Source organism: Littorina saxatilis, linkage group LG8 (genome assembly GCF_037325665.1).
Source record: "Littorina saxatilis isolate snail1 linkage group LG8, US_GU_Lsax_2.0, whole genome shotgun sequence".
NCBI classification, from domain to species: Eukaryota; Metazoa; Mollusca; class Gastropoda; order Littorinimorpha; family Littorinidae; genus Littorina; species Littorina saxatilis.
The window spans coordinates 28608462-28636276 of record NC_090252.1 but is presented as its reverse complement, the minus strand read 5'-3'; the positions used below and the strand labels follow the sequence as shown (position 1 = coordinate 28636276).

The 27815-nt window shown below is 39.9% G+C and overlaps 1 long non-coding RNA gene across 4 annotated transcripts in view; it reads left to right on the top strand.

The window, feature by feature from the left end:
- LOC138973218 (uncharacterized) overlaps window positions 1–27815 on the top strand; it is a 75014-nt gene that overhangs the window by 7705 nt on the left and 39494 nt on the right. For 2 of the 4 annotated variants that reach the window (XR_011457924.1, XR_011457922.1), the window contains exons 3-5: window positions 14461–14595; window positions 22267–22368; window positions 24241–24357. This is a non-coding gene — a long non-coding RNA (uncharacterized lncRNA). Of the gene's footprint in view, window positions 1–12707; window positions 12806–14460; window positions 14596–22266; window positions 22369–24240; window positions 24358–27815 lie in introns of all 4 variants that reach the window. The other 2 variants (XR_011457923.1, XR_011457925.1) reach the window with 2 other exon arrangements.

The window sequence follows — 27815 nt, the reverse complement described above, 5'->3', positions numbered from 1 at the left end:
GGGTGCACTGTGCTACTGGTTTTTTTATGTACTGGTTCAAATCTTTAAAATGGTGTTTTCTCTGAATGTAATTTTCAGACAAAACGCTACAATTAAAATGTTGCAACTTTTGAAAGGCTTGATGGATTTGTTCAGTTTTTGTATACGTTGTTTATGAGTTGTACAGCATCAGTTCTGTGTATGGAATAAGAGTTCAGTGCATTGGTTGGGTTTTTATGAGTCTGACAGTTAGGATTTCATGTATTTTTCTTATCAAAACTGAACCGGTAACTGAAAATGCTAAATTAAAATAATATATTGCTTAGAAATGCTTTTCGATACACAGAATTATTAAACACACACATATTGCTGCAAAGAAGAAAAATTGGATCAAAACATGCACTGGTTCACAAACTGCAACATTTTAAAAAAAGCACATTTTATAACGTTTTTCTCACATTTTGGTGAATAAAACCCCCAAAAATTGCTTTTCACTCAAAATTTAAAATGGTTTCCCTTAATTAGGTTATTCTGCTTGCAAAAATCAAACAAGCAGCAAGCTGTTTCCAAAAAAAAAAAAAAAAGTGCTTGCCTACCCTGTCCCCCCTTAAATGCCTCTGAATTCTGAGCTATGAATTTAACACGCAAAAGTTCAAGAGTACCGATGTTACTGTTCATAGAGCATGCACATGCATTCAAACTCATAAAATATCATATGGCATGATGTACAGTAATTGAAAAAAACTAAAACTTAGAGTAAGTGGAACCCGCCCCCCTCCCGAACCCCCTGCACAAGTTTTTGTCTCAGCTGAGTCACTGAGAGCTGTGCAGAGAGCTCGACTTGTAGGGCACAAGTCGATACTCTGGGGAGTGGGAGGTCGGGTCTGTCACAGAACCTTATTTCAATTGTTTTTGAAAAACCCCCTGGTACAAGACTCTGAACTCCAGTCAGGAATCCAAGTAGCTGGGCTAGGGTCACATCTGTTTCTCCGTCTGTGTCAAATAAAGAAACAAGTCGCGTATTAAGGCAAAATATCAACATTTAGTAAAGCTGTCGAACACACACAATGAAACTGAGCGCACTGCATTTTTTCACCAAGACCGCATACTCGTAGTTTCGTCAGTCCACCGCTCATGCCAAAGGCAGTGAAATCGACAAGCCAGAATAGTGCGGTAATGGTTGCGCTGAACATGATAACACGCTTTTCTGTATCCAGTGCTTCATTTTGCCGGGGCGCCCGCGCCATTCGGGCGCACATTTAAAAACAATTTTTTTTTTCATTTACGTTGCCGATTTCTCCACGCTAGCGATTGGAGGTCGCCGACTTGAGATTAAACAAGTGAGTCACTGAATCACAGGTGTGTCAGTGAATTTGATTCATTGGCTTTGCAGAGAGGAACAAATCAGAAAGCGCCTTTCATTTCCGCTTGTGTTTCAAAAACTGAGCATGACGTCCGGGTTGTGGGTCCATGGTGGTGGTAGTCTTTCAGGTGGTTGGAATGTGAGGGACCAGGGGGTGGGGGTTTGGGAGAGAGAGAGAGAGAAAAATGCATGGCTTGTTGTGACAGGTGTCATGTTGATACAATGTTGCCATTGTCTCATGGACAACAAATTGATGAGGCTTGGTGTCGCAAGGTCGTGTTAACAAAACGTCAAAAATGACGTCAAAATAGCAGAATTTGTAGCAACATATCAGTATCTGTAACTGTAAGGTACATCGCTAGCATCCAGATTGCTGGCTTTGGCGCGACGGGTGGGTGTGCGCAGCGACGTCGTCTAGCGGCGGCTGGTGGTAAGCGCCGACTTGAATGCCTCAGTAGAGGCTGAGTGGACAACTGTGTTGTCCACGTGATTCCACTCTATTGTGGAACGCGGGAAGAATGACTGTCTGTATTGTTCGGTGTTTCAGAGTGGTACAGCGAAACACCTGGTTTTTTTTTTAATATATAGTTGTCTATGGGGTTGCTACCAACGTAGTCTGCTGTTTGTCTTCTACTAGGTCTAATCAGTACCAGAGACTGTAGAGTACACAGAGACGCTTCATTTGGCGCTTTTTCACCCCACTAACCAAAACATTAAAACTTTATGTATCGATTGAACATTGGATTTCCCTTCCCTTCTTTGAGCCATGTGACGTCAGAGGCCTATAAAACTTCATATGTTCGCGTTTCAGGTTGTTTGATTGCATGTGTGTGTGCTGTTCAATGTCAAAACAACAACAAAGTCAGTACATGACGTGTGTTTTGTAGTTCCTTTGAAGTTTCGGTCAACATGAAACACCCAAATATGAAGCAAATGTGTTTGTTTGCATATATGTGTGTGCACAGGAGTGTGTGTGTGCTCGTTCAATCGTCAAAACAACAACAAAGTCATAGTACCTGAAAGGAATTTGATCGATACATCAATGGTATTTGCGTTTTTGACCAAAATATGACATTTTACACAGATTGAGACAGTCATTGTTCCATGGTGTTCAGAAGTAGGTTCTTGAATGTGGACCATAGGGTGTCGACGTCTTTTTCCTCCTTGTGTTCATCAGCCACGGTTTGGGCGAACTGAGACCATTATTTTTTATAATCACTGAGACGAGGTGTGTAACCTTTATTCCTCCTTTCTTCAGTTATTCAAAGAAAAGAGGAGTTTTTTTGCGAAAGTGTGATCGAATCCTATTCACTCAACCAGTCAACCTGCGCAGGCGATCGATTAATGCGCGGTTGTATAGTTCCGTGCAAATCATTCCATTCTGTTAACACTTCTTGTCAGTTTTCTAGACAACTGCTTTCTAGTTTGCTAGCGCGGTCTCGGAAAACAATGACTGTCTCGATCTTTGTAAAATGTCATATTTTGGTCAAACACGCAAATAACGTATTGCAACCAAAATGCATTGGACAGCCAGGCAAGTTGCCAGGCGGTTTCTATTAGCCTGGCGGATATTTCTTATTCGCCCCTGGCGACCGGGCGGATGATTTAGCCATCCCTCGTAATGTGTATTTTGTTTATCCTTCAAAGGCTTCATACTGTACTTGCGTGTCTACTGTCCTATAGTGGTAGCGCTCAGATTGTCACATTTACATACCTTGACAGTCATAAAGAAATGTCTCGAATGCCTCAAACAACACCTCCGCATGTCTGCGGATGTTTGAGCCACGCTCAAGGTCTTCAAACTTCGGCTCCATGATATTGATCAGATCTTGTGCCGTCAGCACCTTTGCGGGCGCAAAATCAATCAGTTGACACAGTTCTGCACAAAGATTTGAACCACAAAATCAAAATAAGTAACCAAAGAATCATAAATAAATATCACTAAAAATATTGAAAACATTTGCTACAGTTACAATGCCAAATTGCTAAAATTGATGGACTAGCACCTCCCGTAAGGCCGGAAAAAAATATATGTGGGTTTAGGGTAACAATGCCAACATGATTATAAAAAAATTAAGGTTGGTACTGGTAGGTTGGATTTTAAATCAAAATTTAGTCAGCATGGGTTGCAAAATGTACCAAAGGTTTTTTTGTTGATTTTTTTTATGGTTGGCAGGGACCAAAAGGTTCGGTCTGGATATTGTAAACTAACATTTATTTTATTTTCTATTGGTTCAAAGTCACTGTCACAGGTGAACATGTCCAGCATAATGCACAACTCACTTTTAAAATGACGCTGAATGATGATATGTTACGAAATAAATCATTTTCAATCATTACATTATTTTGTCACTCATTTTTTTTTCGCTGTACACTTGCTAAATAAGCCAATGACAACATGCTCATGATGCTGGTGAGGTAAAATTGATACAACCTCAACTAGTCTCGGTTAGCTTTAAGGGTCATTTTACAAATAGAAAATATGAAGGCCAACAAAATACGGAGACCATAAGTTATGCTCATGAGTCTGTACTCATGTGTGTGTGTAAGAAAGAGAGAGAGAGGGAGAGTGTGTGTGTGTGTGTGTGTGTGTGTGTGAATGTGCGTGAGTTTGTCATGTTTGTGTTTGTATGAGTATGTATATGTGTTTGTTTGTAAAGACTAAAGGTGTGTGTCCGTCTGTCTATAAGTTGTTTGTCTGTTTGCTTAACGCCCAGCCGACTACGAAGGGCCATATCAGGGTGGTGCTGCTTTGACATAACGTGCGCCACACACAAGACAGAAGTCGCAGCACAGGCTTCACAGGGGTCGACACTAACTTATTTGGCCTGGGGCCACACTGGCCCCAGAGATGAAAATTGCTGGGGCGGGAAAAAAAATCTGGGGCCCACTCTCAGTATTCACGTGCGGCAATGCATTGTCTGTTTTTCTTCATCGTACTGAAGCCAGGGAAATTCTTTCAACCATTTGACATTGAAATTACGACAGCGCTTCGCGCTTTTGGCTGCATCGGTCTCTTTTTTTTGTTTCTCTCCACCCTGTTCTTCATCTTCATTTCCATGTCTTTTTACACCAGGGATGTGTCGCCACATTTTGCGTTTGGCATTTGAAGGCGATACTTATCTCTCACGCTAAAGAGCGCAATCTGGGAGTTATTTCCCTTACGACATTGTCCTTCGACGATTTGAATGTTTTTTTTTCTTGACTGCGGCATTGATCGTAACGCAAATTTCAGTGACGACTTTGACTGGCGATTTTTAGTGATTGGCTCTGCTGGCATTAGAATTTTCGGTTTGTCATTGTTGGAATTTATCCTGGGGCGGAGTGGGCCCCAAGCTTCGGCAATGTTTGGGGCGGAACACAAAACTCTGGGGCGTTCCGCCCCCCGCCCCCGCTAGTGTCGAACCCTGCTTCATGTCTCACCCAGTCACATTATTCTGACACCGGACCAACCAGTCCTAGCACTAACCCCATAATGCCAGACGCCAGGCGGAGCAGCCACTAGATTGCCAATTTTAAAGTCTTAGGTATGACCCAGCCGGGGTTCGAACCCACGACCTCCCGCTCACTGGGCGGACGCCTTACCACTAGGCCAACCGTGCCGCGGTCTATGTGCGTATGAGTGTGTGTTTTGTGTGTATGAGATTTGTGTGAGTCAATGTGTGTGTGTGTGTGTGCATGCATGCGTATGTACGTGTGTGTGGGTGGGTGGGCGTCTGTATAAGAGAGAGAGATAGTGGTTTGACGTGTGCGTAAGTGTATGTGTGTTTGTTTGTAAAGGTGTGTATGTCCGTCTGTCTAAATGTATGCCGTATGGGTGTGTATGAAGTGTGTGAGAGAGTGAGTGAGTGTACTTGTGTACTGAACTTGGGGTGTGTCCCGTGGGTGCGGTTTGTGTGTGTGTGTGTGTGTGTTCGTGTGTGTTTGAGAGAGGGAGAGAGAGAGTAAGAGAGAGGTTTGTCTTTCGCTGGGGTATGCAGTGCCTTGGCGTTGCACTTCTACTTAATTATTATTATTATTATTATCACTCTGCTCCTGTTTTTATTTTCTTTCACAATCACATACAATTTCCCTTCTTTTTTGAAGGGTTTCTGGACAGCAAACTCTAAAATAAAATTTTTTCATTACAAAATCGATCTTGGGAATTGACTGACGTAGTCCGGAAGAATTCATGCATCAACTTACGTCACGTATTCTACGTCATCACTTCGCATACCTTTATGGTCTCGGTATTTGGTTGGCCTTCATATTTCCTACTTGTAAAATGACCCTCAAAGCTAACCGATACTAATTGAGGTTGTATCAATGCGCCTCGCCAGCAGGTGGTTAATGGCTTTTTTAGCGACTGGTTATCGACAATTAATGACCGGTAATTTTTAATGAGTTAGGGCATTCTGCCCAAGCACAGGATCTGTTTCATTAAAACGCCAACTTGATTGAATTACAATGTGTAATAAATAACAGATACACAGGGAAGACACAATTTGCATTAATTGACGTCAAAGACTTTCGACCGTGACGTAATGTTTTTATGACGCTATATTTCTCGTCACTGTGTGACGCGTTCGGCTGTTCTATCAGACTGGCTGAATTCTGCTGGCTGTGGCTCCACGAATTCCTCCCACCGCCAAGTAGTTTTTTTGTGGTTTATTTCGCATTTAGGTCCCAGGTAACATTATGAAGTTTTAATACGATCAATCGGACCTATTATCAAGTTAGTGTATCAACTTTTGAACGAACTGCGCCCAGTAGTTTCCCAGCAATAAGCTGTTAAGTCAAGACACACACACAGACAGACACAGACAATTAAAGTCTGCTGAGCCCTAGTACTAGCGTACCCGGGGATAAGCTGTAGTATGTGGCAACCCATCACTTACCAGGATGTAAAACTATGTTCTGGCGAAGATGTAATTTTTGCGCTCCTTCCCAGAATGCAGTAAAAAAGGGCGCCATGGCTGCCTTTCTCTGGGCCAATACGGCAGTCACTGCAACCTGTTTTGACAGGTTCGTTTTTGAAGACTTTGTGTCTTCTATGAGGTGCTGCACTGTCTCCTCATTGGCTTCTCCTCTGCTGAACTGGAAAATATATAATTAATTTATTATAAATTTTTTATGAATAATCAGATCACATTAATAATATGCATGTTGAATGGTGTAGACTAGATCACAGTCAGTTCCTATGAAAAGCTACAAACAGTAGTTTGTGAAGCTGCTTTAATGGGTATGAAGAAAAAAAATAGAAGCTAAAAGCAATAATCAGCATAATTTTTGCAAATATATTTTAATTATTTGTTTCTCCATTGCACAGTTCTTGATGTTGTGGGGGCTTTTCCTCCCAGACATATATACTCTCACCACTTGTGTTTTCTTTAAGTCAGTACAACCTTACATGTTTTGAACATTACACATACCTTGTCCAAGTCTTCTTTTTCTTTTTTGGAAAAGAAGTCTTGGGCATGATGGACTTCGCCACTGTGGGCGAAATCCACCAGCGCACGATGAAATATGGTTGGAGCAGGTCCTGAATGCACAATCATCATGGCGATCAGGACGCCAAGGGTTTTGACTGTCGCCAAGTTGGTGAAGTCAAGCACCGGTAGATGGCCTTTGCCTGTGTCTGTGGAAAAGCAAACCCATAGATTTTGTGTTCAACATTTTAGGTCACTTCTGAAATGCCTGTACTTTTTAACTTCCCTAACAAGGAAAATGAGACTACATTGGAACCTTTCTTCAGCTTCTGTCACATATTGGTGAACAAACTGAATGGTCTTGTTTTCAAAAAATAGGCCAATAATGTCTCCCTCGTCCATGTTTCCTGTACATAACCTTAAAAACACATTCTTGCCAGCTCCCATGGGGTCGCCTTCATGCGGCGGGAGTGTTTCAACAGAGCTTCCCCACCCCTTTACTTCTCTTCTTTTGTCTTATTTCTGCCTTACCAGTCCTTTCACCTATATATTTCCTTCCAAGAAAACTCTCCCTACTATTCCCTGCAGTTTTCCAATTCTTTTCTTGTTGTCTTATTTCTACCTGACTGGATCCATCACCTTTATTTCACTTACCAAGTCTTCTTTTCCACATCTTTATTTCTCTGCACCCCGCATGTCGTAAGAGGCGACTAACGGATTCTGTTTCTCCTTTTACCCTTGTTAAGTGGTTCTTGTATAGAATATAGTCAATAGTTTGTACAGATTTTAGTCAAGCAGTATGTAAGAAATGTTTAGTCCTTTGTACTGGAAACTTGCATTCTCCCAGTAAGGTCATATATTGTACTACGTTGCAAGCCCCATGAGCAATTTTTTGATTAGTGCTTTTGTGAACAAGAAACACTTAACAAGTGGCTCTATCCCATCTCCACCCTTTCCCTCGTCGCGATATAACCTTCGTGGTTGAAAACGACGTTAAACACCAAATAAAAAAAAAACATTCTTGCCAGCTGCACTTCTGTTCATTTGCAGTCATATTTTTATCCTAGATAGAGAATACTACATGGCTTGCTGTGTCGTACCAGATTTACACGATTTTTTTTATTTTAAATATTGAACTGCGAGCGAAAGCGAGCTGTTCACTGTTTGAAAAAGCAAATCGTGTAAATCTGGTACGACACAGCAAGCCATGTAGTATTCTGTTTATCCTACATACTGTACTTACGTGTATTTTACTGAAAATGTCCTGCATTCGAAGCACCTAAATTGAAGACGCTTGTTTTGGAACCTCGATCTCTTCTAAAGCGTCGTGCAATCTATTATGTCAAAGCAAAGAAACGTCACTCTGAAAGTGTGGCGTGACGTGTTAGTTCTTAAGATTCATCGAGGGTAATTAGCAAGCGCAATTTGTGTTTCTATAATGACGTTTGTCTCGGTGACTTTGGCATCATACGCAGTGGAAAAACAGGTCCCTGCCAGAATTGCTTGACATGACCTCATTTACATGATATACACACATGTGATTTGAACGATTATTATCTCACGGGTGTCTCTCTCACGTGTGTAGGATAAACTATGATTAACTTTTGTTGGATTGATAGCAATGTACTTACCAAACAATAGCCCAGAGTCTTCCTGCATTTGTCTTAACAGTATTGAGAAGAACTCACGGCGTATCCCTCCTCCGTCTTGCCCCTCTTCTCCAATAAATTTGATCTGAGGGATAAATAAGAAACATGTTGAACATGTGCACAGTGCTTCTCTTAATGGAAATCATTGCCCAATAAGTCATATTGTAATTCAATCAAGTTGGCCTTTTAATGAAACAGACCCTGTGATTGGTCAGAATGCCCCAACTCATTAAAAATTACCGGTCACTAATTGTCGATAGTCACTCGCTAAAAAAGCCATTAACAACCGTCAAAAAAGAAGGGAAAATGTGTGTGAAAGAAAACAAAACAGGAGGAGAGTGATACGATAGGAATACAGAGACATATTTCTGGGGACTTGACCCTTGCAGGTAGGTGGACTGAAAGTAGTGTGTGAACAGAACAGAACCAATTCTGTCTGTTTACAACCGCATGAAAGCAGGAAAGAGATCGTCATCAGATTTAATTACAATTTTACACATTAACATGCTTCCATTTGAAACTTCTCGGTCTTCATCGGGGATTGACGCCCTCCCAAAGTCTAATTGAAGCCCTCCGTCGCTTCGCTCCGTCGGGCTTCAATTAGCTTTTGTCGGGCGTCAATCCCCGATGAAGACCGAGAAGTTTCAAATGGAAGCATGTTAATGTGTAATTAGTAGAGGTTACATGCCGAGTCTCAGTGATTATTAAAAATAATGGTCGACGTTAGCGAATCATGAAAAATGCGAGCTTTAGCAAGCTTTTTCATGACCGCGAACTGAGACCATTATTTTTTATAATCACTGAGACGAGGTGTGTAACCTCTTTATTCCTCCTTTCTTCAGTTATTCAAAGAAAAGAGGAGTTTTTTTGCTAAAGTGTGATCGAATCCTATTCACTCAACCAGTCAACCTGCGCAGGCGATCGATTAATGCGCGGTTGTATAGTTCCGTGCAAATCATTCCATTCTGTTAACACTTCTTGTCAGTTTTCCTATTTTGGACTAAAATCACGTGTACGTGGGAGTTTCAGCCCACGAACGCAGAAGAAGAAGAAGAAGAAGTGTATTTGTACGTTTATGACCAATTTTTACCCCACAATTAAGCAGCCATACGCTGCTTTGGAAGGAGCAACTATGAACTTTGGCGGGGGCTCTCAGAAGAAATTACCTGAGGGGTTTCACTTGGGCGGAAATCCTTCCGTCCAAAACGTTTTAAAACTGCCTGGAGCAGTTTGCCATGTCGGGCAAAGCGATGCATGCTGTCTTCCAGGGTCATTTCTTCCTGCTGATAGGTGGATAATGAGGCTTGGCAGTTCCTTGAAAAACACAAAATTGAGAATACAATGAGACAGATGATCTTGCTTCCATTAGATAAGGCCACCAAAAAAAAATTCAGTTTACGGTAACCCGACGGACCCTAGTTTTTAGGCCCGACCCTAATCTTTTTGTTGGATCGTCTGGAAAAAAAAACGCATCAAAAATAGAACTGTAGACGACAGAATGGAGGTAAGCTCAAAGTACTGTTAGGAGTAAAGGGTCGTCACTCGTGTTACTTCCTTTCAAAATGGATGCACCCAGTGGGGTTCGCCACCCGCTAGCTGTAAAGCTTCTACAGGAAACGACGAGGAGTTCGAGTTGGACTGGAGTTTGACTGTCGGCGATCTTGCAAACTCATTTCGTGTGAAAACAATATGAAATGAACTGTGAAACATCATAGAGAGAGGAGAAAAAGAAAGAAACAAGAAGGGCAAAGCCCATACGACTCACATGCTTGACCTTGACCTTTTTCATGACCTTGACCTTCAGGGTCAAGGTCAAAAAACTAAACCTAGCAATGACATCATACACTAAGAACTGCTTTACACATTTTTTCTACCAAAATACATGTGACCAAGGTCAAGGTCATCCAAGGTCATGCAACACAAAGCTGTTAATTCAAGACATAGGAAGTACAATGGTGCTTATTGGCTCTTTCTACCATGAGATAAGGTCACTTTTAGTGGTTCACTACCTTATTTTGGTCACATTTCATAAGGGTCAAACTCAAAGTGACCTTGACCTTGATCATATGTGACCAAATGTGTCTCATGATGAAAGCATAACATGTGCCCCACATAATTATATTTAGTCAAGTTTTGACTAAATATTTTAACGTAGAGGGGGGAATCGAGACGAGGGTCGTGGTGTGTGTGTCTGTCTGTCTGTCTGTGTGTGTGTGTGTGTGTGTGTAGAGCGATTCAGACTAAACTACTGGACCGATCTTTATGAAATTTGACATGAGAGTTCCTGTGTATGAAATCCCCACACGTTTTTTTCATTTTTTTGATAAATGTCTTTGATGACGTCATATCTGGCTTTTCGTGAAAGTTGAGGCGGCACTGTCACGCTCTCATTTTTCAACCAAATTGGTTGAAATTTTGGTCAAGTAATCTTCGACGAAGGCCGGGGTTTGGTATTGCATTTCAGCTTGGTGGCCATTAAAAATTCTTGTCAGATGCGACCGTGTATATTGTAATATAGAGTTTTAAAACCATTTAAACGGATAACTACCAGGCCAGCAATATTTCTGCCGGACTGGTGGGGATTTGCCCTTTGCCAGCAGGAAGCATGGGGTATTAATTTCAAGATTTATTTTGGTTTCAGATATATCCGAGTAATACTCACAAGAAGGCCGGCATGCCTAAATCCCCCTTTGACCTTTAAATGACATTGACCCTGAAAGGTCATGATATCTAGACTTGGAGGCCCAACGAGACGGGGGCCCAATGAGACGGAGACCCAACGAGACGGGGGCCCAACGAGACGGGGGCTTAAAGACATCTTGCCGACTAGTGACTTTCTTGAAATTAATCCTGCTGCCTGCTGGTGAGGTCAAATTTTTGGGATTTGGCTATCCCTGCCTTAGATGTCCATTCAGTAACAACTAATGATCAGTTACAGTGAAAGGAGTATTGAGAAAACCAAGTATCTTCACTAACCCAAACCCTGGTGGACGCTGCCAAGCAATGCTGTCGTCGTCTGAGTCACTGTCATCAGTGGTCGAAGGTTCTGATGAAACGTCGTTGACTGTGACCCATCTGCATTTAAAAATGACACAAATGTTCAACACTGCTTTTGTATGCACATCAGGAAATGTTTAACTCACAAAACCTGTTATCATTTTCAACACAACCAACCAGCAACCTGCCCACTACAACCCTTTGTGAGACTAGTCAAAATATAAATTAACTGTAGCTCTTAATCTCATGCTCATAGTCATACATCCACTTGCATTCCTTCCGAAAATATTCATGGCAGTTGACTACTGTCCGTTATGTTCATCCTTTGTATTTTTAACTTCTACGCTTGTACCACAAGTCATAAACAATGCCAAGCCTTCAAATAGAAAGATTTTTCAAAGTTTTTCAACTTACTGTGCATGGACACATTTCATAACTAGACATTTCCCCAATAGTTATTTTGACTAATGATCAAAATATTTTACATAACTTATTCGAGTACATAACTTATTCGAGAACTAAAAATTATTCAAAAATGCTGGTATCTACATACAGTCTACTTCGTTTATAACGTCGCCGGATATAACGTCACCCCGTTATATCGTCACCCAAACACCGGTCCCGGCTCAATTCCTTCTTTCCAAGACTATTTTAACCTTGGATATAACGTCACCGGATATAAAGTCACCCAGTTATAACGTCACTCATCCATGTCGGTTATAACGTCATATCAATCCCCATATGCAGCAGTTTGCATGGTGAACGACTGTCAAGGCATGTTCATTTACCCTACACGTGTCACAAGTTTTGTGTGTTCACGGTACATGTATTCAAGTTTTTCCGTTTTCCCGTTGTTAGAGGCCCAAGGAAAACTAGGTTCAAGGCATAATCATTTTTGCTGCATGCGTTTTGTGAGTTCCTGTTTGAGGTTTTTAATCAAAAGAAAAATGTTTTATTTCATTTCGTTTTGTGAGTTCCTGTTCTATGCTTTTAGTCAGTAATGAAAAATGTTTCATTTCATTTCGCTTTGTGAGTTCCTTACTTAGGTTCCTCAGTGTTCTAGGTTTTTAATTAAAAGAAAAATGTTCCATTTCATTCGTGTTGTGAGTTCCTGTCTTTGTTTTTAACTAAAAAAAATTGTTTTAAAAAGTTTCATATCGAGCATACATGGTTACTCCTGCGCGAATGGATCTGTCTACTTCTGTCCTTCAATCACGCATATAAAAAAACCCTCGATTATTGAAATGACGGTAGGAGAAGGTCGAGAGGATGAGAACAGACTACGACTTTTGTTTGTTTTTTGATCCGTAGAATACAGACTACAACTGCCCTCGACGAGGAGGCTGAGCGTCACTTTCAATTGGGCGTTGTCGACAGGCTGAGTAGGTCGCTCAGGCTAAATTGTAAAGGTAAACATTAAGTGCAGTGAACCGACAAATTGAGAAAAGTGATACTGCACTCTTAAAGCACTATTTTGACTCAACTTGGAAAGCCATGGACGTTATATCAAGTGACGTTATAATGATAATAATAATACAGTAGTAGTCTAACGAGTATAACGTCGCTCAAAAACATCCCCCGAGGGATGACGTAATATCCGGAGTCGACTGTATTGTGATTAGGTATTAATTTATTCTTAAAATTTAATTTAACTAAATATACTTTAATAAAAATGAATAATACAGCTCAAGGCTAAAACAAGAAGGGCAAAGAACTGCTTTACACATTTTTCCTACCAAAATACATGTGACCTTGAGTCAAGGTCATCCAAGGTCATGCAACACAAAGCTGTTAATTCAAGACATAGGAAGTACAATGGTGCTTATTGGCTCTTTCTACCATGAGATATGGTCACTTTTAATGGTTCACTACCTTATTTTGGTCACATTTCATAAGGGTCAAAGTGACCTTGACCATGATCATATGTGACCAAATGTGTCTCATGATGAAAGCATAACATGTGCCCCACATAATTTTTGAGTCACTTGAGAAAATGTGACTCTATGTAATCGGTCAGTGTTAGTCTGTCCGGCCGGCCAGCCGGCCGTCCGTAGACACCACCTTAACGTTGGACTTTTCTCGGAAACTATCAAAGCGATCGGGCTCATATTTTGTTTAGTCGTGACCTCCAATGACCTCTACACTTTAACGATGGTTTCGTTGACCTTTGACCTTTTTCAAGGTCACAGGTCAGCGTCAAAGGAAAAATTAGACATTTTATATCTTTGACAAAGTTCATCGGATGTGATTGAAACTTTGTAGGATTATTCTTTACATCAAAGTATTTACATCTGTAGTCTTTTACGAACGTTATCAGAAAAACAAGGGAGATAACTAGCCTTTTCTGTTCGGCAACACACAACTTAACGTTGGGCTTTTCTCGGAAACTATAAAAGTGGCCGGGCTCAAATTTTATGTGAACGTGACTCATTGTGTTGTGAATAGCAATTTCTTCCTGTCCATCTGATGCCTCATATAATATTCAGAACTGCGAAAGTGACTCGATCGAGCGTTTGCTCTTCTTGTTAAGTTTGAAGCAGTTATCTTCCATAGTTCAGGGTCAAGGTCACTTCAAAATATGTATACAATCCAACTTTGAAGAGCTCCTGTGACCTTGACCTTGAAGCAAGGTAAACCAAACTGGTATCAAAAGATGGGGCTTACTTTGCCCTATATATCATATATAGGTGAGGTATTCAATCTCAAAAACTTCAGAAAAAATGTGAAAAATAGCTGTTTTTTAGACAACATTTATGGCCCCTGCGACCTTGACCTTGAAGCAAGGTCAAGATGCTATGTATGTTTTTTGGGGCCTTGTCATCATACACCATCTTGCCAAATTTGGTACTGATAGACTGAATAGTGTCCAAGAAATATCCAACGGACGGACGGACGACTCGGGTGAGTACATAGACTCACTTTCGCTTCGCATGTGAGTCAATAAAATCAAGCAATCCCCTGGAAAATATCACATCAACCTAACCTTTCAGAAATTGATTACACTCAAGTGTTATTACTTACACAGGCCCATCTTCATCAAAATCCATGTTCTCTGTCCCTGCAGGGAGGGTGGCAGTTGGATTCCAGTGGAGGTCGAGCACTGTTGCAGTGGCAAGACCAATACTATTGAGAGTGACAGTACTGTGCAGATCGGTTGACCGTATCTGTTGGTTGCATCCTTGCCAACGGGCCTCAAAATGTAAGTCTTCAGCACCAGCATATATGAAACTGCACAATTTCTGAAAACAGTACACAAGATTATATCACTAATGTAGATGCTTACAAATCTCATCAAATCACCCAAAGAACAAACATATTATACTAGTTGTAACTAAACATACATACAGTCGAACCCACTTAAAACGAACACGCTAGTTACGAATTTTGACTTATAACGTATTAGTTTTAAGTTCCCAACTGAATACCTCTTTCTTCATGCTTAAAAAAAATGCTTAAAACGAATTCTTTATAACGAATTTATGCTTATAACGAGCACTTTTTGGATTCCCAAGCATGCATAATGTCTGTAATTTACTCACGCTTATGACGAAATCTTTAAACTCGTACCGAGATCGACATATCATGGGAATTTGAGAAGTTTGAATACATGTGTCAAAGTCTTCCCTTGCGTCGACTGCTTGAACCATTGCTCAACCGATCACTGAATAAAGTTAAACTGATTACACTGTACTCACAAAACAATTTCAAATTTAGAATCAAAGTGATTGATAGCTCAGACACTGAACATGAATGATTGACTGACATTTATTTCCTTCGCGAATACCAAAAACGAAACATCAATGTTTTGAACGGGAGCCATTGCCAAAAAATATAGATGCCAGAGTGGTTTCCCTTGGACAAGGGAAACCACACTCTCAACGTTTGCGTTCGCCGGTTCGCGATAGTTTATCAGTCAGTCAGTGCTTTCGATTTGGATTTGAACATCATGTCGCAACCAAAAAAGAAACAAGAAGGGCAAAGCCCATACGACTCACATGCTTGACCTCAAATAACTAAACCTAGCAATGACATCATACACTAAGAACTGCTTTACACATTTTTCCTACCAAAATACATGTGACCTTGACAAGGTCATGCAACACAAAGCTGTTAATTCAAGTACAATGGTGCTTATTGGCCCTTTCTACCATGAGATATGGTCACTTTTAGTGGTTCACTACCTTATTTTGGTCACATTTCATAAGGGTCAAAGTGACCTTGACCTTGATCATATGTGACCAAATGTGTCTCATTATGAAAGCATAACATGTGCCCCACATAATTTTTAAGTTTGAAACAGTTATCTTCCATAGTTCAGGGTCAAGGTCACTTCAAAATATGTATACAATCCAACTTTGAAGAGCTCCTGTGACCTTGACCTTGAAGCAAGGTAAACCAAACTGGTATCAATAGATGGGGCTTACTTTGCCCTATATATCATATATAGGTGAGGTATTCAATCTCAAAAACTTCAGAGAAAATGGGAACAAGAAAACAAGAAGGGCAAAGCCCATACGACTCACATGCTTTACACATTTTTCCTACCAAAATACATGTGACCTTGACCCAAGGTCAAGGTCATCCAAGGTCATGCAACACAAAGCTGTTAATTCAAGACATAGGAAGTACAATGGTGCTTATTGGCTCTTTCTACCATGAGATATGCATATGGTCACTTTTAGTGGTTCACTACCTTATTTTGGTCACATTTCATAAGGGTCAAAGTGACCTTGACCTTGATCATATGTGACCAAATGTGTCTCATGATGAAAGCATAACATGTGCCCCACATAATTTTTAAGTTTGAAACAGTTATCTTCCATAGTTCAGGGTCAAGGTCACTTCAAAATATGTATACAATCCAACTTTGAAGAGCTCCTGTGACCTTGACCTTGAAGCAAGGTAAACCAAACTGGTATCAAAAGATGGGGCTCACTTTGCCCTATATATCATATATAGGTGAGGTATTGAATCTCAAAAACTTCAGAGAAAATGGGAAAAATGTGAAAAATAGCTGTTTTTTAGGCAACATTTATGGCCCCTGCGACCTTGACCTTGAAGCAAGGTCAAGATGCTATGTATGTTTTTTGGGGCCTTATCATCATACACCATCTTGCCAAATTTGGTACTGATAGACTGAATAGTGTCCAAGAAATATCCAACGTTAAAGTTTTCCGGACGGCCGGACGGACGGCCGGGCCGGACGGACGGCCGGGCCGGACGGACGGCCGGACGACTCGGGTGAGTACATAGACTCACTTTTGCTTCGCATGTGAGTCAAAAATGGTAAAAATAGCTGTTTTTTAGACAACATTTATGGCCCCTGCGACCTTGACCTTGAAGCAAGGTCAAGATGCTATGTATGTTTTTTGGGGCCTTGTCATCATACACCATCTTGCCAAATTTGGTACTGATAGACTGAATAGTATCCAAGAAATATCCAACGTTAAAGTTTTCCGGCCGGCCGGACGGACGGACGGACGGACGACTCGGGTGAGTACATAGACTCACTTTTGCTTCGCATGTGAGTCAAAAACTAAATTGGCCAAGGTTTGCTACCCGTCGCCAAGGTAAGTGATTCCGGACAAATGATAGGAACACCGCGAATGTGGACAGTGTCAGTGTGTGCGTGTGTGTGACCAAAAACGTAACAACTGGATGAAACATCTGTGTGCTCACTCTCACTCAAACTCAACAATCATCACTCAACATGAGACACACATGAACATGTAACTGAATATGTCACTTTATTGTCTAAACGTGAAGCAGCATGAAAGTTGTGAAAGAAACAAATTGAAACACCATAAAATGTACAAGACTTATAAAAAAAATTTAAAAAAATCAATCAATTTTCTTAAGGGGAGACAGGGTAGGCGGGCACTTTTTTTTTTTATTTTGGAAACAGTTTGCTGCTTGTTTGATTTTTGCAAGCAGAATAACCTAATTAAGGGAAACCATTTTAAATTTTGAGTGAAAAGCAATTTTTGGGGGTTTTATTCACCAAAATGTGAGAAAAACGTTATAAAATGTGCTTTTTTTAAAATGTTGCAGTTTGTGAACCAGTGCATGTTTTGATCCAATTTTTCTTCTTTGCAGCAATATGTGTGTGTTTAATAATTCTGTGCATCGAAAAGCATTTCTAAGCAATATATCATTTTAATTTAGCATTTTCAGTTACCGGTTCAGTTCTGATAAGAAAAATACATGAGATCCTAACTGTCAGACTCATAAAAACCCAACCAATGCACTGAACTCTTATTCCATGCACAGAACTGATGCTGTACAACTCATAAACAACATATACAAAAACTGAACAAATCCATCAAGCCTTTCAAAAGTTGCAACATTTTAATTGTAGCGTTTTGTCTGAAAATTACATTCAGAGAAAACAGCATTTTAAAGATTTGAACCAGTACATACAAAAACAAGTAGCACAGTGCACCCTGAATTCATATGTTTTTATCAGAATGACCACTTTACTATGATGGGGAAATGAAATTTTGGTCAAGTAATCTTCGACGAAGCCCGGACTTCGGTATTGCATTTCAGCTTGGTGGCTTAAAAATTAATTAATGACTTTGGTCATTAAAAATCGGAAAATTTTAAAAAAAATTAAAAATTTATACAACGATCCAAATTTACATTTATCTTATTCTCCATCATTTGCTGATTCCAAAAACATATAAATATGTTATATTCGGATTAAAAACAAGCTCTGAAAATTAAATATATAACAATTATTATCAAAATTAAATTGTCCAAATCAATTTAAAAACACTTTCATCTTATTCCCTGTCGGTTCCTGATTCCAAAAACATATAGATATGATATGTTTGGATTAAAAACACGCCCAGAAAGTTAAAACAAAGAGAGGTACAGAAAAGCGTGCTATCCTTCTTAGCGCAACTACTACCCCGCTCTTCTTGTCAATTTCACTGCCTTTGCCATGAGCGGTGGCCTGACGATGCTACGAGTAAAATGGCATTGCGTTCAGTTTCATTCTGTGAGTTCGACAGCTACTTGACTAAATATTGTATTTTCGCCTTACGCGACTTGTTTTCTTTCTTGTCAGTCCTTGTAATAATTTCTGCTTTAAAATCAGTGTCTTTGTCAGAATATAGGTCATACAACATCTACGCAGAAAACTCATGTTGAACAACTCACGGACAGGGTGTCGTTTCCATTAAAGCGCCGCTCTCTTCCATCATTTCTGATTCTTATTGTGAATCCAGTGAGCAGCGGTGCGCTCCTGAGAAGTTCAGAGTGGTGTGTTTGCAGCTGTAGAAAGAGATGCCATAATGCAGAGTTTGTTTAAAAATGACCAATGCCTTGACGCAAAATTATTCATTTGTGTGCTAAACAGGTCTACGGGGTTTACTGATGCTTGAAACAAATACGAACGCATGTATTCATATTAACTTTATGTATGATTGAAAAATAAGATAAGAAATGGAACAAACATTCCCTTGGAAAAAAAGAAAGACAAATTGAAAAACCAGGGAACAGAGACACCATTAATAGAAGGAATTTTTTCTCACCTGATGCAGGCGACTTGCTCTGTCTTGCACCAGATCTGCCTCTCGTTGGCGGTCTCGGTCCTAAAAGCAGATCATACATCAATCAGTGGCTGCATATAAAGTCTTCGCTTTTTTTTTTTTTTAAGTCATGGTTATGACCAAATCAAACCGCAACACAGTGGCCTAGTGGTAAGGCGTTCGAACCCTGGCCGGGTCATACCTAAGACTTTAAAATTGCCAATCTAGTGGCTGCTCCGCCTGGCGTCTGGCATTATGGGGTTAGTGCTAGGACTGGTTGGTCCGGTGTCAGAATAATGTGACTGGATGAGACATGAAGCCTGTGCTGCGACTTCTGTCTTGTGTGTGGCGCACGTTAAATGTCTAAAACAGCACCGCCCTGATAATGAGTGATATCACCCTTCGTGGTGGACTGGGCGTTAAGCAAACAAACAAACAAACAAAAAAATGACCAAATCAAAGAATTATGTCCTGTTCAACTTGAACACATTCTGACATTCAACATGGCTACTGAAGCCGGCATATGGCTGCGTTAATGGCGGTGTAAAAGCAGTCATACACGAACAAATTCACTCATGCGAAGTCATTAGTGAACGTGGGAGTTTCAGCCCATGAACAAAGAAGAAGATGAAGAAGCTAAATGTGTTCACTCCAGTAATTGTTATCAAACTGGGTAGTTCATCTGAAATAAAAAATCAAATCAAATTTTTAACATAATATATATAATAACAATCCAGTATAACAGTTTATGTATCGATTGGAGATTGGATTTCCCTTCTTTGAGTCATGTAACGTCAGAGGCCGACAAAACTGTATAATTTGGCTTTTCAGGTTGACCGCAACTTCAAAGGAACTAAAAAAAAACCCGTCATTTGTTTGATTGCATGTGTGTGTGCTGTTCAATGTCAAAACAACAACAAAGTGAGTACATGACATGTGTTTTGTAGTTCCTTTGAAGTTTCGGTCAACCTGAAACACCCAAATATGAAGCTTATGTGTTTGATTGCATACATGTGGATTACATGCATGTGTGTGTGTGTGTGCACGTTCAATCGTCAAAACAACAACAAAGTCATAAGTACCTTAAAGGAATTCGATCGATACATAAATGTTATTTGCGTTTTTGACCAAAATATGACATTTTACACAGATCTCGACAGTCATTGTTCACCTTGACCGCTAGCGCGCACGCAAATAACGTATAATGTACTGTCACAATAAAAGCATCTGATCTATGTCAGCTTAACCCAGTGGACAATCACTTGTCAAGATATACTTATTATACGATACGTTTTTTGGGAGGGCGGCAATCCACGATGAAGACAGAAGTTTCAAATGGAAGCATGTTAATGTTATTCTGAAGACAATCTCTTTCCTGCTTTCATGCGATGGTAAACAGACAGAATTGGTTCTGTTCTGTTCACACACTACTGTAAGAGAAACCGTGACTATGAAAAGTTTTTTTTTCTTTCTTTCACATACATTTTGCCTTTTTTTTTGACGGGTTTCTGGACAGCAAATTCTAAAACAAATTCTTTTCATTACATTTTTAAAAGGCAGACAAAGGATCTGACAAAGAAGCATTTGGATCCAATTGCGCTGTTTTAGGCCTAAAAAAAAAAAAAGGTGTGGTTACGGTAACCCAACCTACCCTATTTTTATGGGCCGACCCTTTAACTTTTTATTACATTTGTCCAACAAACAAAAATTTAAAAAAATATATAAATAAAAACTGAGTGCAGAAAACGCAATGAAAGTGAAAGCGCGCGAGTCGCACACTTATTTCCCTGTCAAGTAGTTTTAATTTGTACACTTAAGAAAAAAAGTGATTGCCTACCTTCCTACCCTATTTTTGTGTGGCTATGTTACCCCACACCTATTTTTTTGCTCACGTAAGTGTAGCCTATGCGATCGTAACTTTGTCTGTGCATGCGTGTGTGCGTGCGTGTGTATGTCTGTGGTAGAAACTTTAACATTTCGTCATTTGAAGACGTCACATTATGGCGTAAGAGGGTTAGACGTCACGCGAAGGAATTACTTAAAGTCTCGGCCATTGTTATTTTGAGCGGGCCGAGACTAGTTGGAAGGCACTATGGTGGAAAAGAGTTATCTTTTCATGTCTTGGCGTCTCAAATCTTATTAGTCAGAAAGCGCATGCACGTAGTCTTGACCAGCGCGTGGTGTGCTTCTTTCTGAGTACTTTACGTCACAAATTGTACTTTACGTGTTTGATGATGACGTAAGTTAATTATACAGCATGACTTCCCTTCTTTGTCTCTGTTAATCTAGGGAGAAAATATCCAGCGATATTTCTCCGTAGGCCTAAAGTTCGGCCATGACCTAGGCAAAATAACTTGCGCAGCCGCAGAAACAAGAAAATGGAAATCTTATGAAGCCGTCATCAACACGAACACAATGATTGCAGAAGCAAACTCTGTACCTACACGACCGAGACACAAGACTGATTATTTCACAGCTGCAAAGGGTAAGCTTACTCACGTCAGGTCTTCACTGACAAGCTAGGAACAGGCGGAAAATTCCAAACAAAAGTAAATGACGTCAAAGTCTCTTTCGCTTTGCGTGTAACTTTGTCATGACGTCTTTTTGGATTGCCGTTTCAATGTTAACCAAAAAGTTAAAGAAAAAAACAAAGTTCAGTTGCGAACTGACAGCGGATTGAGCATTTATTCCTGTTGATGAAGGTATGATTGAAGCTTTATTCTCTCCGTCAACCAACAAGACTAGATTTGTAGCAGACGAAAAACAAAGTGTGCGTTTTTCCTGTATTGTGAAGGCGATTATGTCGTTATAAGTTATCTGTACGTTGTAATGACATTTCAAAACAAAATTTAGCTTTGATGCGTCACGGGATAATAAGCTTATACGTTTTTATCCATGGAATTGTTTTTTTCGTCTCGGCAGGGTGAATGAATTCATTATGTCTTTTCCGGAACTGGACAAAACTGGCCTTGCCAAGACTGAAACAAAATATAGTTCTACAACTTCTAGGCTTGGGTTGATTGCCCATGGTGAATTTGCAATGATTTGTTTCTACATCCCATGACAAATTCTCTTTACTTTGGTCATGCCATATATACGTTACAGTTCCGTCCATGCATGGTATCGCGTGATATTTTGTCTCGACGGGGTGAAAGAATATAATGACGTCACTCTCGGCAGAGCCTCGAGTGACGTCATATTCATTGACCCAGTCTCGACAAAATATCACGCGTTACCATGGATGGACGGAGCTGTAACTTATACGTATGTGTTCTATTTCGTTGATTTTCTTTCTTTCTTTATTTGGTGTTTAACGTCGTTTTCAACCATTCCAGGTTATATCACGACGGATTTCTTTGACTGAGCACGGCCGGGACCAGTTGGCGTGAGCGCTGGGATTTCGAGTTTCATTTGCATCGCAGTATGAAATAATACAGGTAGGAGGTTAGTTCTTGTACTTTGGGTCAACCAAAGTCGATAAATGCATTCTTATTGAGTCTGATTTCGTCGTCCATCTTGAATCGAAAAGCTACATGGGTGCAACTCTTCCGTCTGGGACAGAATTTCTGTTTTTCTCAGGAGGTTGCAGACGGAAAATCCGTTTTTTTGAAAATTCTGGAGCAAGGCCATTGTGTTTGGGGGGGGGGGTGTTTGCTTGAGAGGTCAGTCACCTTTGACCATGCCTGATAGGGACCGTTGTGAAAAGGTGTCATGTCATACTGGTGAATGTGGCAACTTTAGTACTGTGTATTTAGCCTTCCTTATATACCCTACTTTCAGGGATTCAGAGACCTTCAGGGTAGAGAAAATTTGCATTCCTGATCTATGAACCAGTGGTATTTTGCTTCAGATACATTGAGTCCTTTAGAAAGTTGGCAACAAAAACAAGCTTGCTTGAAACTTATTTCTCTTTTAATTCAAGCTATGATTCAACAATCATTTGCGAATTTAATTCCTAAAATGAAAAAGCAGCATCAGAAGATTGCATGTGCATGGCAAGGGATATAACTCTGGAGGTTTCTGTTTTTGTCTAAACCTTCTTTTTAACCTGAGCAGTTACCCCTTTTGAAAGTATTCAATTGAAACAAACTCAGTGACTTGAAACTTGTTTCTCATTTGGTTGAAGCTATGGTTCAACAATTATTTGAGAATTTACCTCCTGCAAGGATAAATACATAAGCTTCAAGTAAAGAAGTTGTAATACAAGGGAGGTGACTGTAATTTCCTGTGTTTGTGAAAACTTTTTGTTAGCATGGTAATTTTCCTTTAATTCAGTAAACATTTTTTAAATCAAAGACAAAACTAGGTGATAAAATCAATCACCTTCAAGTTTACACGATTTTTAATTTGGGCATCTCCAATTTTAAAGGCGAAGTTCATGAGGAATTTTTCTGCGAGTACGAAGATTTGATTTATGACGCGCAAACTGACACTTCGGTTGGAATTCGATACGAGAAAAGCATGCGTCTCGCATGCCGTCGATTTGCAAGCCAAGCGGTTGGGGATTTAGTCTCGGCAAAGAAACTACAATACAGTGTTTGGTCTCGGTGAGACTGAAAGAGACAGAGAGCACGAGAGAGAGCGACAGGGACACACAGTGTCAGTGATTCAAGTTGGTGGCTTGGTGGCCAAAGGGATCCGGGTTCGATTCCCGGCATGGGCGTTTTTTTATTATTTTTTAAAAATTTTTGTAGTTCTTGTTTACTATTGTTTATTATGAACGTTTTAATGTTTTATTTTACTCTAATAATTGTGTAAAATAAATTTAAAATTTTTTTTTTAATCCACGTGCACAAGACAAAAACTTTCATACTGAGGGAGCGAGCCAGTCTGAAGAGTACTCGGGTCCAGCGCCAGCGTTTTTTATTGAATATTTGTACCAGTTTCAAGTTGTCTGATTCAAACTAGATGTTGAATGACACAGAAATAAATCGATTTCTTCGTGAACTTCAATTTTGTTTGAGTAATTTATCAGGTGTACGATACATCTACACAGTTGTATGTGTGTGTGTGAGTGTGTGTGTATGTGTGTGTGTGTGTGTGTGTGTGTGTGTTCTTGAACATAACTACACCCATGTGTTTATGAGTTACATAATTATATATACAGCATGACTTCCCTTCTTTGTCTCTGTTAATCTAGGGAGAAAATATCCAGCGATATTTCTCCGTAGGCCTAAAGCTCAGCCATGACCTAGGCAAAATAACTATAAGATGCTATGTATGTTTTTTGGGGCCTTGTCATCATACACTATCTTGCCAAATTTACACAGGCCCATCTTCATCAAAATCCATGTTCTCTGTCCCTGCAGAGTTGATTTCAGGGAGGGTGGCAGTTGGATTCCAGTGGAGATCCAGCACCAATACTATTGAGAGTGATGGTACTGTGCAGATCGGTTGGTTGCATCCTTGCCACCGGGCCTCAAAATGTAAGTCTTGAGCACCAGCATATATGAAACTGCACAATTTCTGAAAACAGTACACTATACGTTATTTGCGTGTTTGACCAAAATATGACATTTTACACAGATCGAGACAGTCATTGTTCTCCGAGACCGCGCTAGATATAAATATATATTTATTTATAGACAAAAAAAGGAAAAAAACGTTCGGGGATATCAATCCCAGGAACTCTGTTTTTAAGTGACGCTTCTGTTTTCCAGTGGAATAAGTGAATAATGTATGATTGGAGATTGGATTTCCCTTCTTTGAGTCATGTGACGTCAGAGGCCGACAAAACTTTATAATTTGGCGTTTCAGGTTGACCGAAACTTTAAAGGAACTACAAAACACACGTACACATGTGTTTGATTGCATGTGTGTGTGCTGTTCAATGTCAAAACAACTACAAAGTGAGCACATGACATGTGTTTTGTAGTTCCTGGGAAGTTTCGGTCAACCTGAAACACCCAAATATGAAGCAAATGTGTTCGATTGCATGTCAGTGTGTGTGTGCTCGTTCAATCGTCAAAACAACAACAAATTCATAGTACCTGAAAGGAATTCGATCGATACATAAATGTTATTTGCGTGTTTGACCAAAATATGACATTTTACACAGATCTCGACAGTCATTGTTCACCTCGACCGCTAGCGCGGTCTCGGAGAACAATGACTGTCTCGATCTGTGTAAAATGTCATATTTTGGTCAAACACGCAAATAACGTATATTCTACAATACTCTATGAGTAAAAATCAAAATCTGGCAATTTCATTGGTTTAGAAACATGAGAAAATGATGATTGCCCATGTTTTGTGAAGCATGGTGATTTTCACATGTTTTGTGGAGTGTATGAATATCATTTTCGTGTATGAACACAATGGTATCAATAATGGCTGTCTACCCTCGAACTTTATCATATTCATTATGCTGGTGACCCAAGGAGGTTTCGTCACTCCATAATCACAAGAGTTAGCAACTGTCAAAATGGAATCTGAAGGCAACTTCGAGTTGAGTCTCTCATCACTGAGTGACTCAGAATGGGAGAATGATGAAGACATCAAGCAATTTATAGCAGAAGAAGGAAGAAAACAAAACGAACATGCCACACTCCATGAAGCTGACAAAGGAGCCAGCGCACAAGTGCCAGTGGGCCACGCAGAGACAGAACACCAGAATGAGAATGAATTCGCAGACGACAAATAGATACGTCATAATGGTCTCGATAAACAAACAGACATGCGCAAACACTTTTTTTTTTTTTACTTGCTTCACTGAAACAGAAACAAAACAAATACCTGTAGCCGAGACCGGAAGAGTATTGTAGTGAATGAAAAGGCAAATCGACGTCACGTCCTGTTCGTTTGGCGACATGAATATTTTTGGAACGTGATCATGACCAACAAAGTTTAGAAATGAAAAACAAATACTTCAGTTCCTATTCTTAACAATAGTGTCAGTTCTCGCTGTGTAACATATTCAGGATAGCCTCAATGTCAATGAATCAGCTGCGCAGTGTGGAAAAAAGGTACGTGAGGTAAATAGTCGACGAAAGCAATGAAATTTTTATGGAAAGGAACGTTTTTCCCAGTGTGTCATTCAGCAAGATCGAGTTCCACTGTTGGTGAGTAAAGTAGAATGGAAATAGCCACCGCCATTTGACATGTTTCGGTTGTAAGTAAACATTTTTCTCATGTTTTGTGATTGGAATGAAAACCTCATCGCTTCGCGATTCGGTTTCCATTCAATCACAAAACATGAGAAAAATGTTTACTTACAACCTCAACATGTCAAATGGCGGTGGCTATTGCCTAAGTGTCATTATCCGGTAAGGACATAATATCAACTTGTCTGTCTAAGATAATAGACTGTGTACCTTCTCAAATACAGAAAACATATGTGCTTACCCTTCCCCTGTCTATTTCCAAACTCTGTAGGACAGCAGCATCCTGCTCTGCCCTTATCCTTCGAGTCTCGACCAGGGTTTCCTGCCATGAAAGAGAAACACTTGCACGCTTGCAGAGACAGGTTATGCGCAGAAATACACACAAGAGCAGAAGAACATGACCGTGGCTGTGTACACTCTATCAAGTACTGCAAACAATGAATGGATTATATATAAATGACATGATTCTACTGATCCAAGAAAATGTTGAAAAGAAAACAAGCAGTTCCTCAGCAAATAAAACCTGATCTGGATGAATACGAATAAGAAATGTTTGAAAAGACCAGTTGTTAAAATATAAAGTGCCTTACCCGCTCCTGCAGCCCTTGTTGCTGGGGTACTATTTCAGGGTCTACAACAGAAAAAATGAAAAACTTGTTGTGACAGCTGCAGCATAAACAAATCATTTCATGAAAACAGTGTAATCATGGGGTGCATTTATGACTATTTGGGGTGTACCATGGTACGTTTCAAATTTGACGTAAAATCTTCTATTTTTGACACCACATCAGTAGAAACAGCACATCATACAAAATCTGCAAGCTAAATATTAGAAAATAACATGTTCTGGGTAGACAATTGATTTGGCCGACTGAGTTACTCATGTGTAAATGTCACCATATGCGGGTCAAACATGGCAGCATTGCATGTTTTCAAAAAGCAAGTGATTAAACACATACTACATGGCTTGCTGTGTCGCACCAGATTTACACGTTTTTTGTGTTTTTTTTTTTAATAATGTAAATGCGAGCGAAAGTTAGCTTTTCAATATTTGAACAAGAAGGGCAAAGCCCATACGACTCACATGCTTGACCTTGACCTTTGGGTCAAGGTCAAATAACTAAACCTAGCAATGACATACACTAAGAACTGCTTTACACATTTTTCCTACCAAAATACATGTGACCTTGACCCCAGGTCAAGGTCATGTAACACAAAGCTGTTAATTCAAGACATAGGAAGTACAATGGTGCTTATTGGCTCTTTCTACCATGAGATATGGTCACTTTTAGTGGTTCACTACCTTATTTTGGTCACATTTCATAAGGGTCAAAGTGACCTTGACCTTGATCATATGGGACCAAATGTGTCTCATGATGAAAGCATAACATGTGCCCCACATAATGTTTAAGTTTGAAACAGTTATCTTCCATAGTTTAGGGTCAAGGTCACTTCAAAATATGTATACAATCCAACTTTGAAGAGCTCCTGTGACCTTGACCTTGAAGCAAGGTAAACCAAACTGGTATCAAAAGATGGGGCTTACTTTGCCCTATATATCATATATAGGTGAGGTATTCAATCTCAAAAACTTCAGAGAAAATGGGAAAAATAGGTTTTTTTTAGGCAACATTTATGGCCCCTGCGACCTTGACCTGGAAGCAAGGTCAAGATGCTATGTATGTTTTTTTGGGCCTTGTCATCATACACCATCTTGCCAAATTTGGTACTGATAGACTGAATAGTGTCCAAGAAATATCCAACGTTAAAGTTTTCCGGAA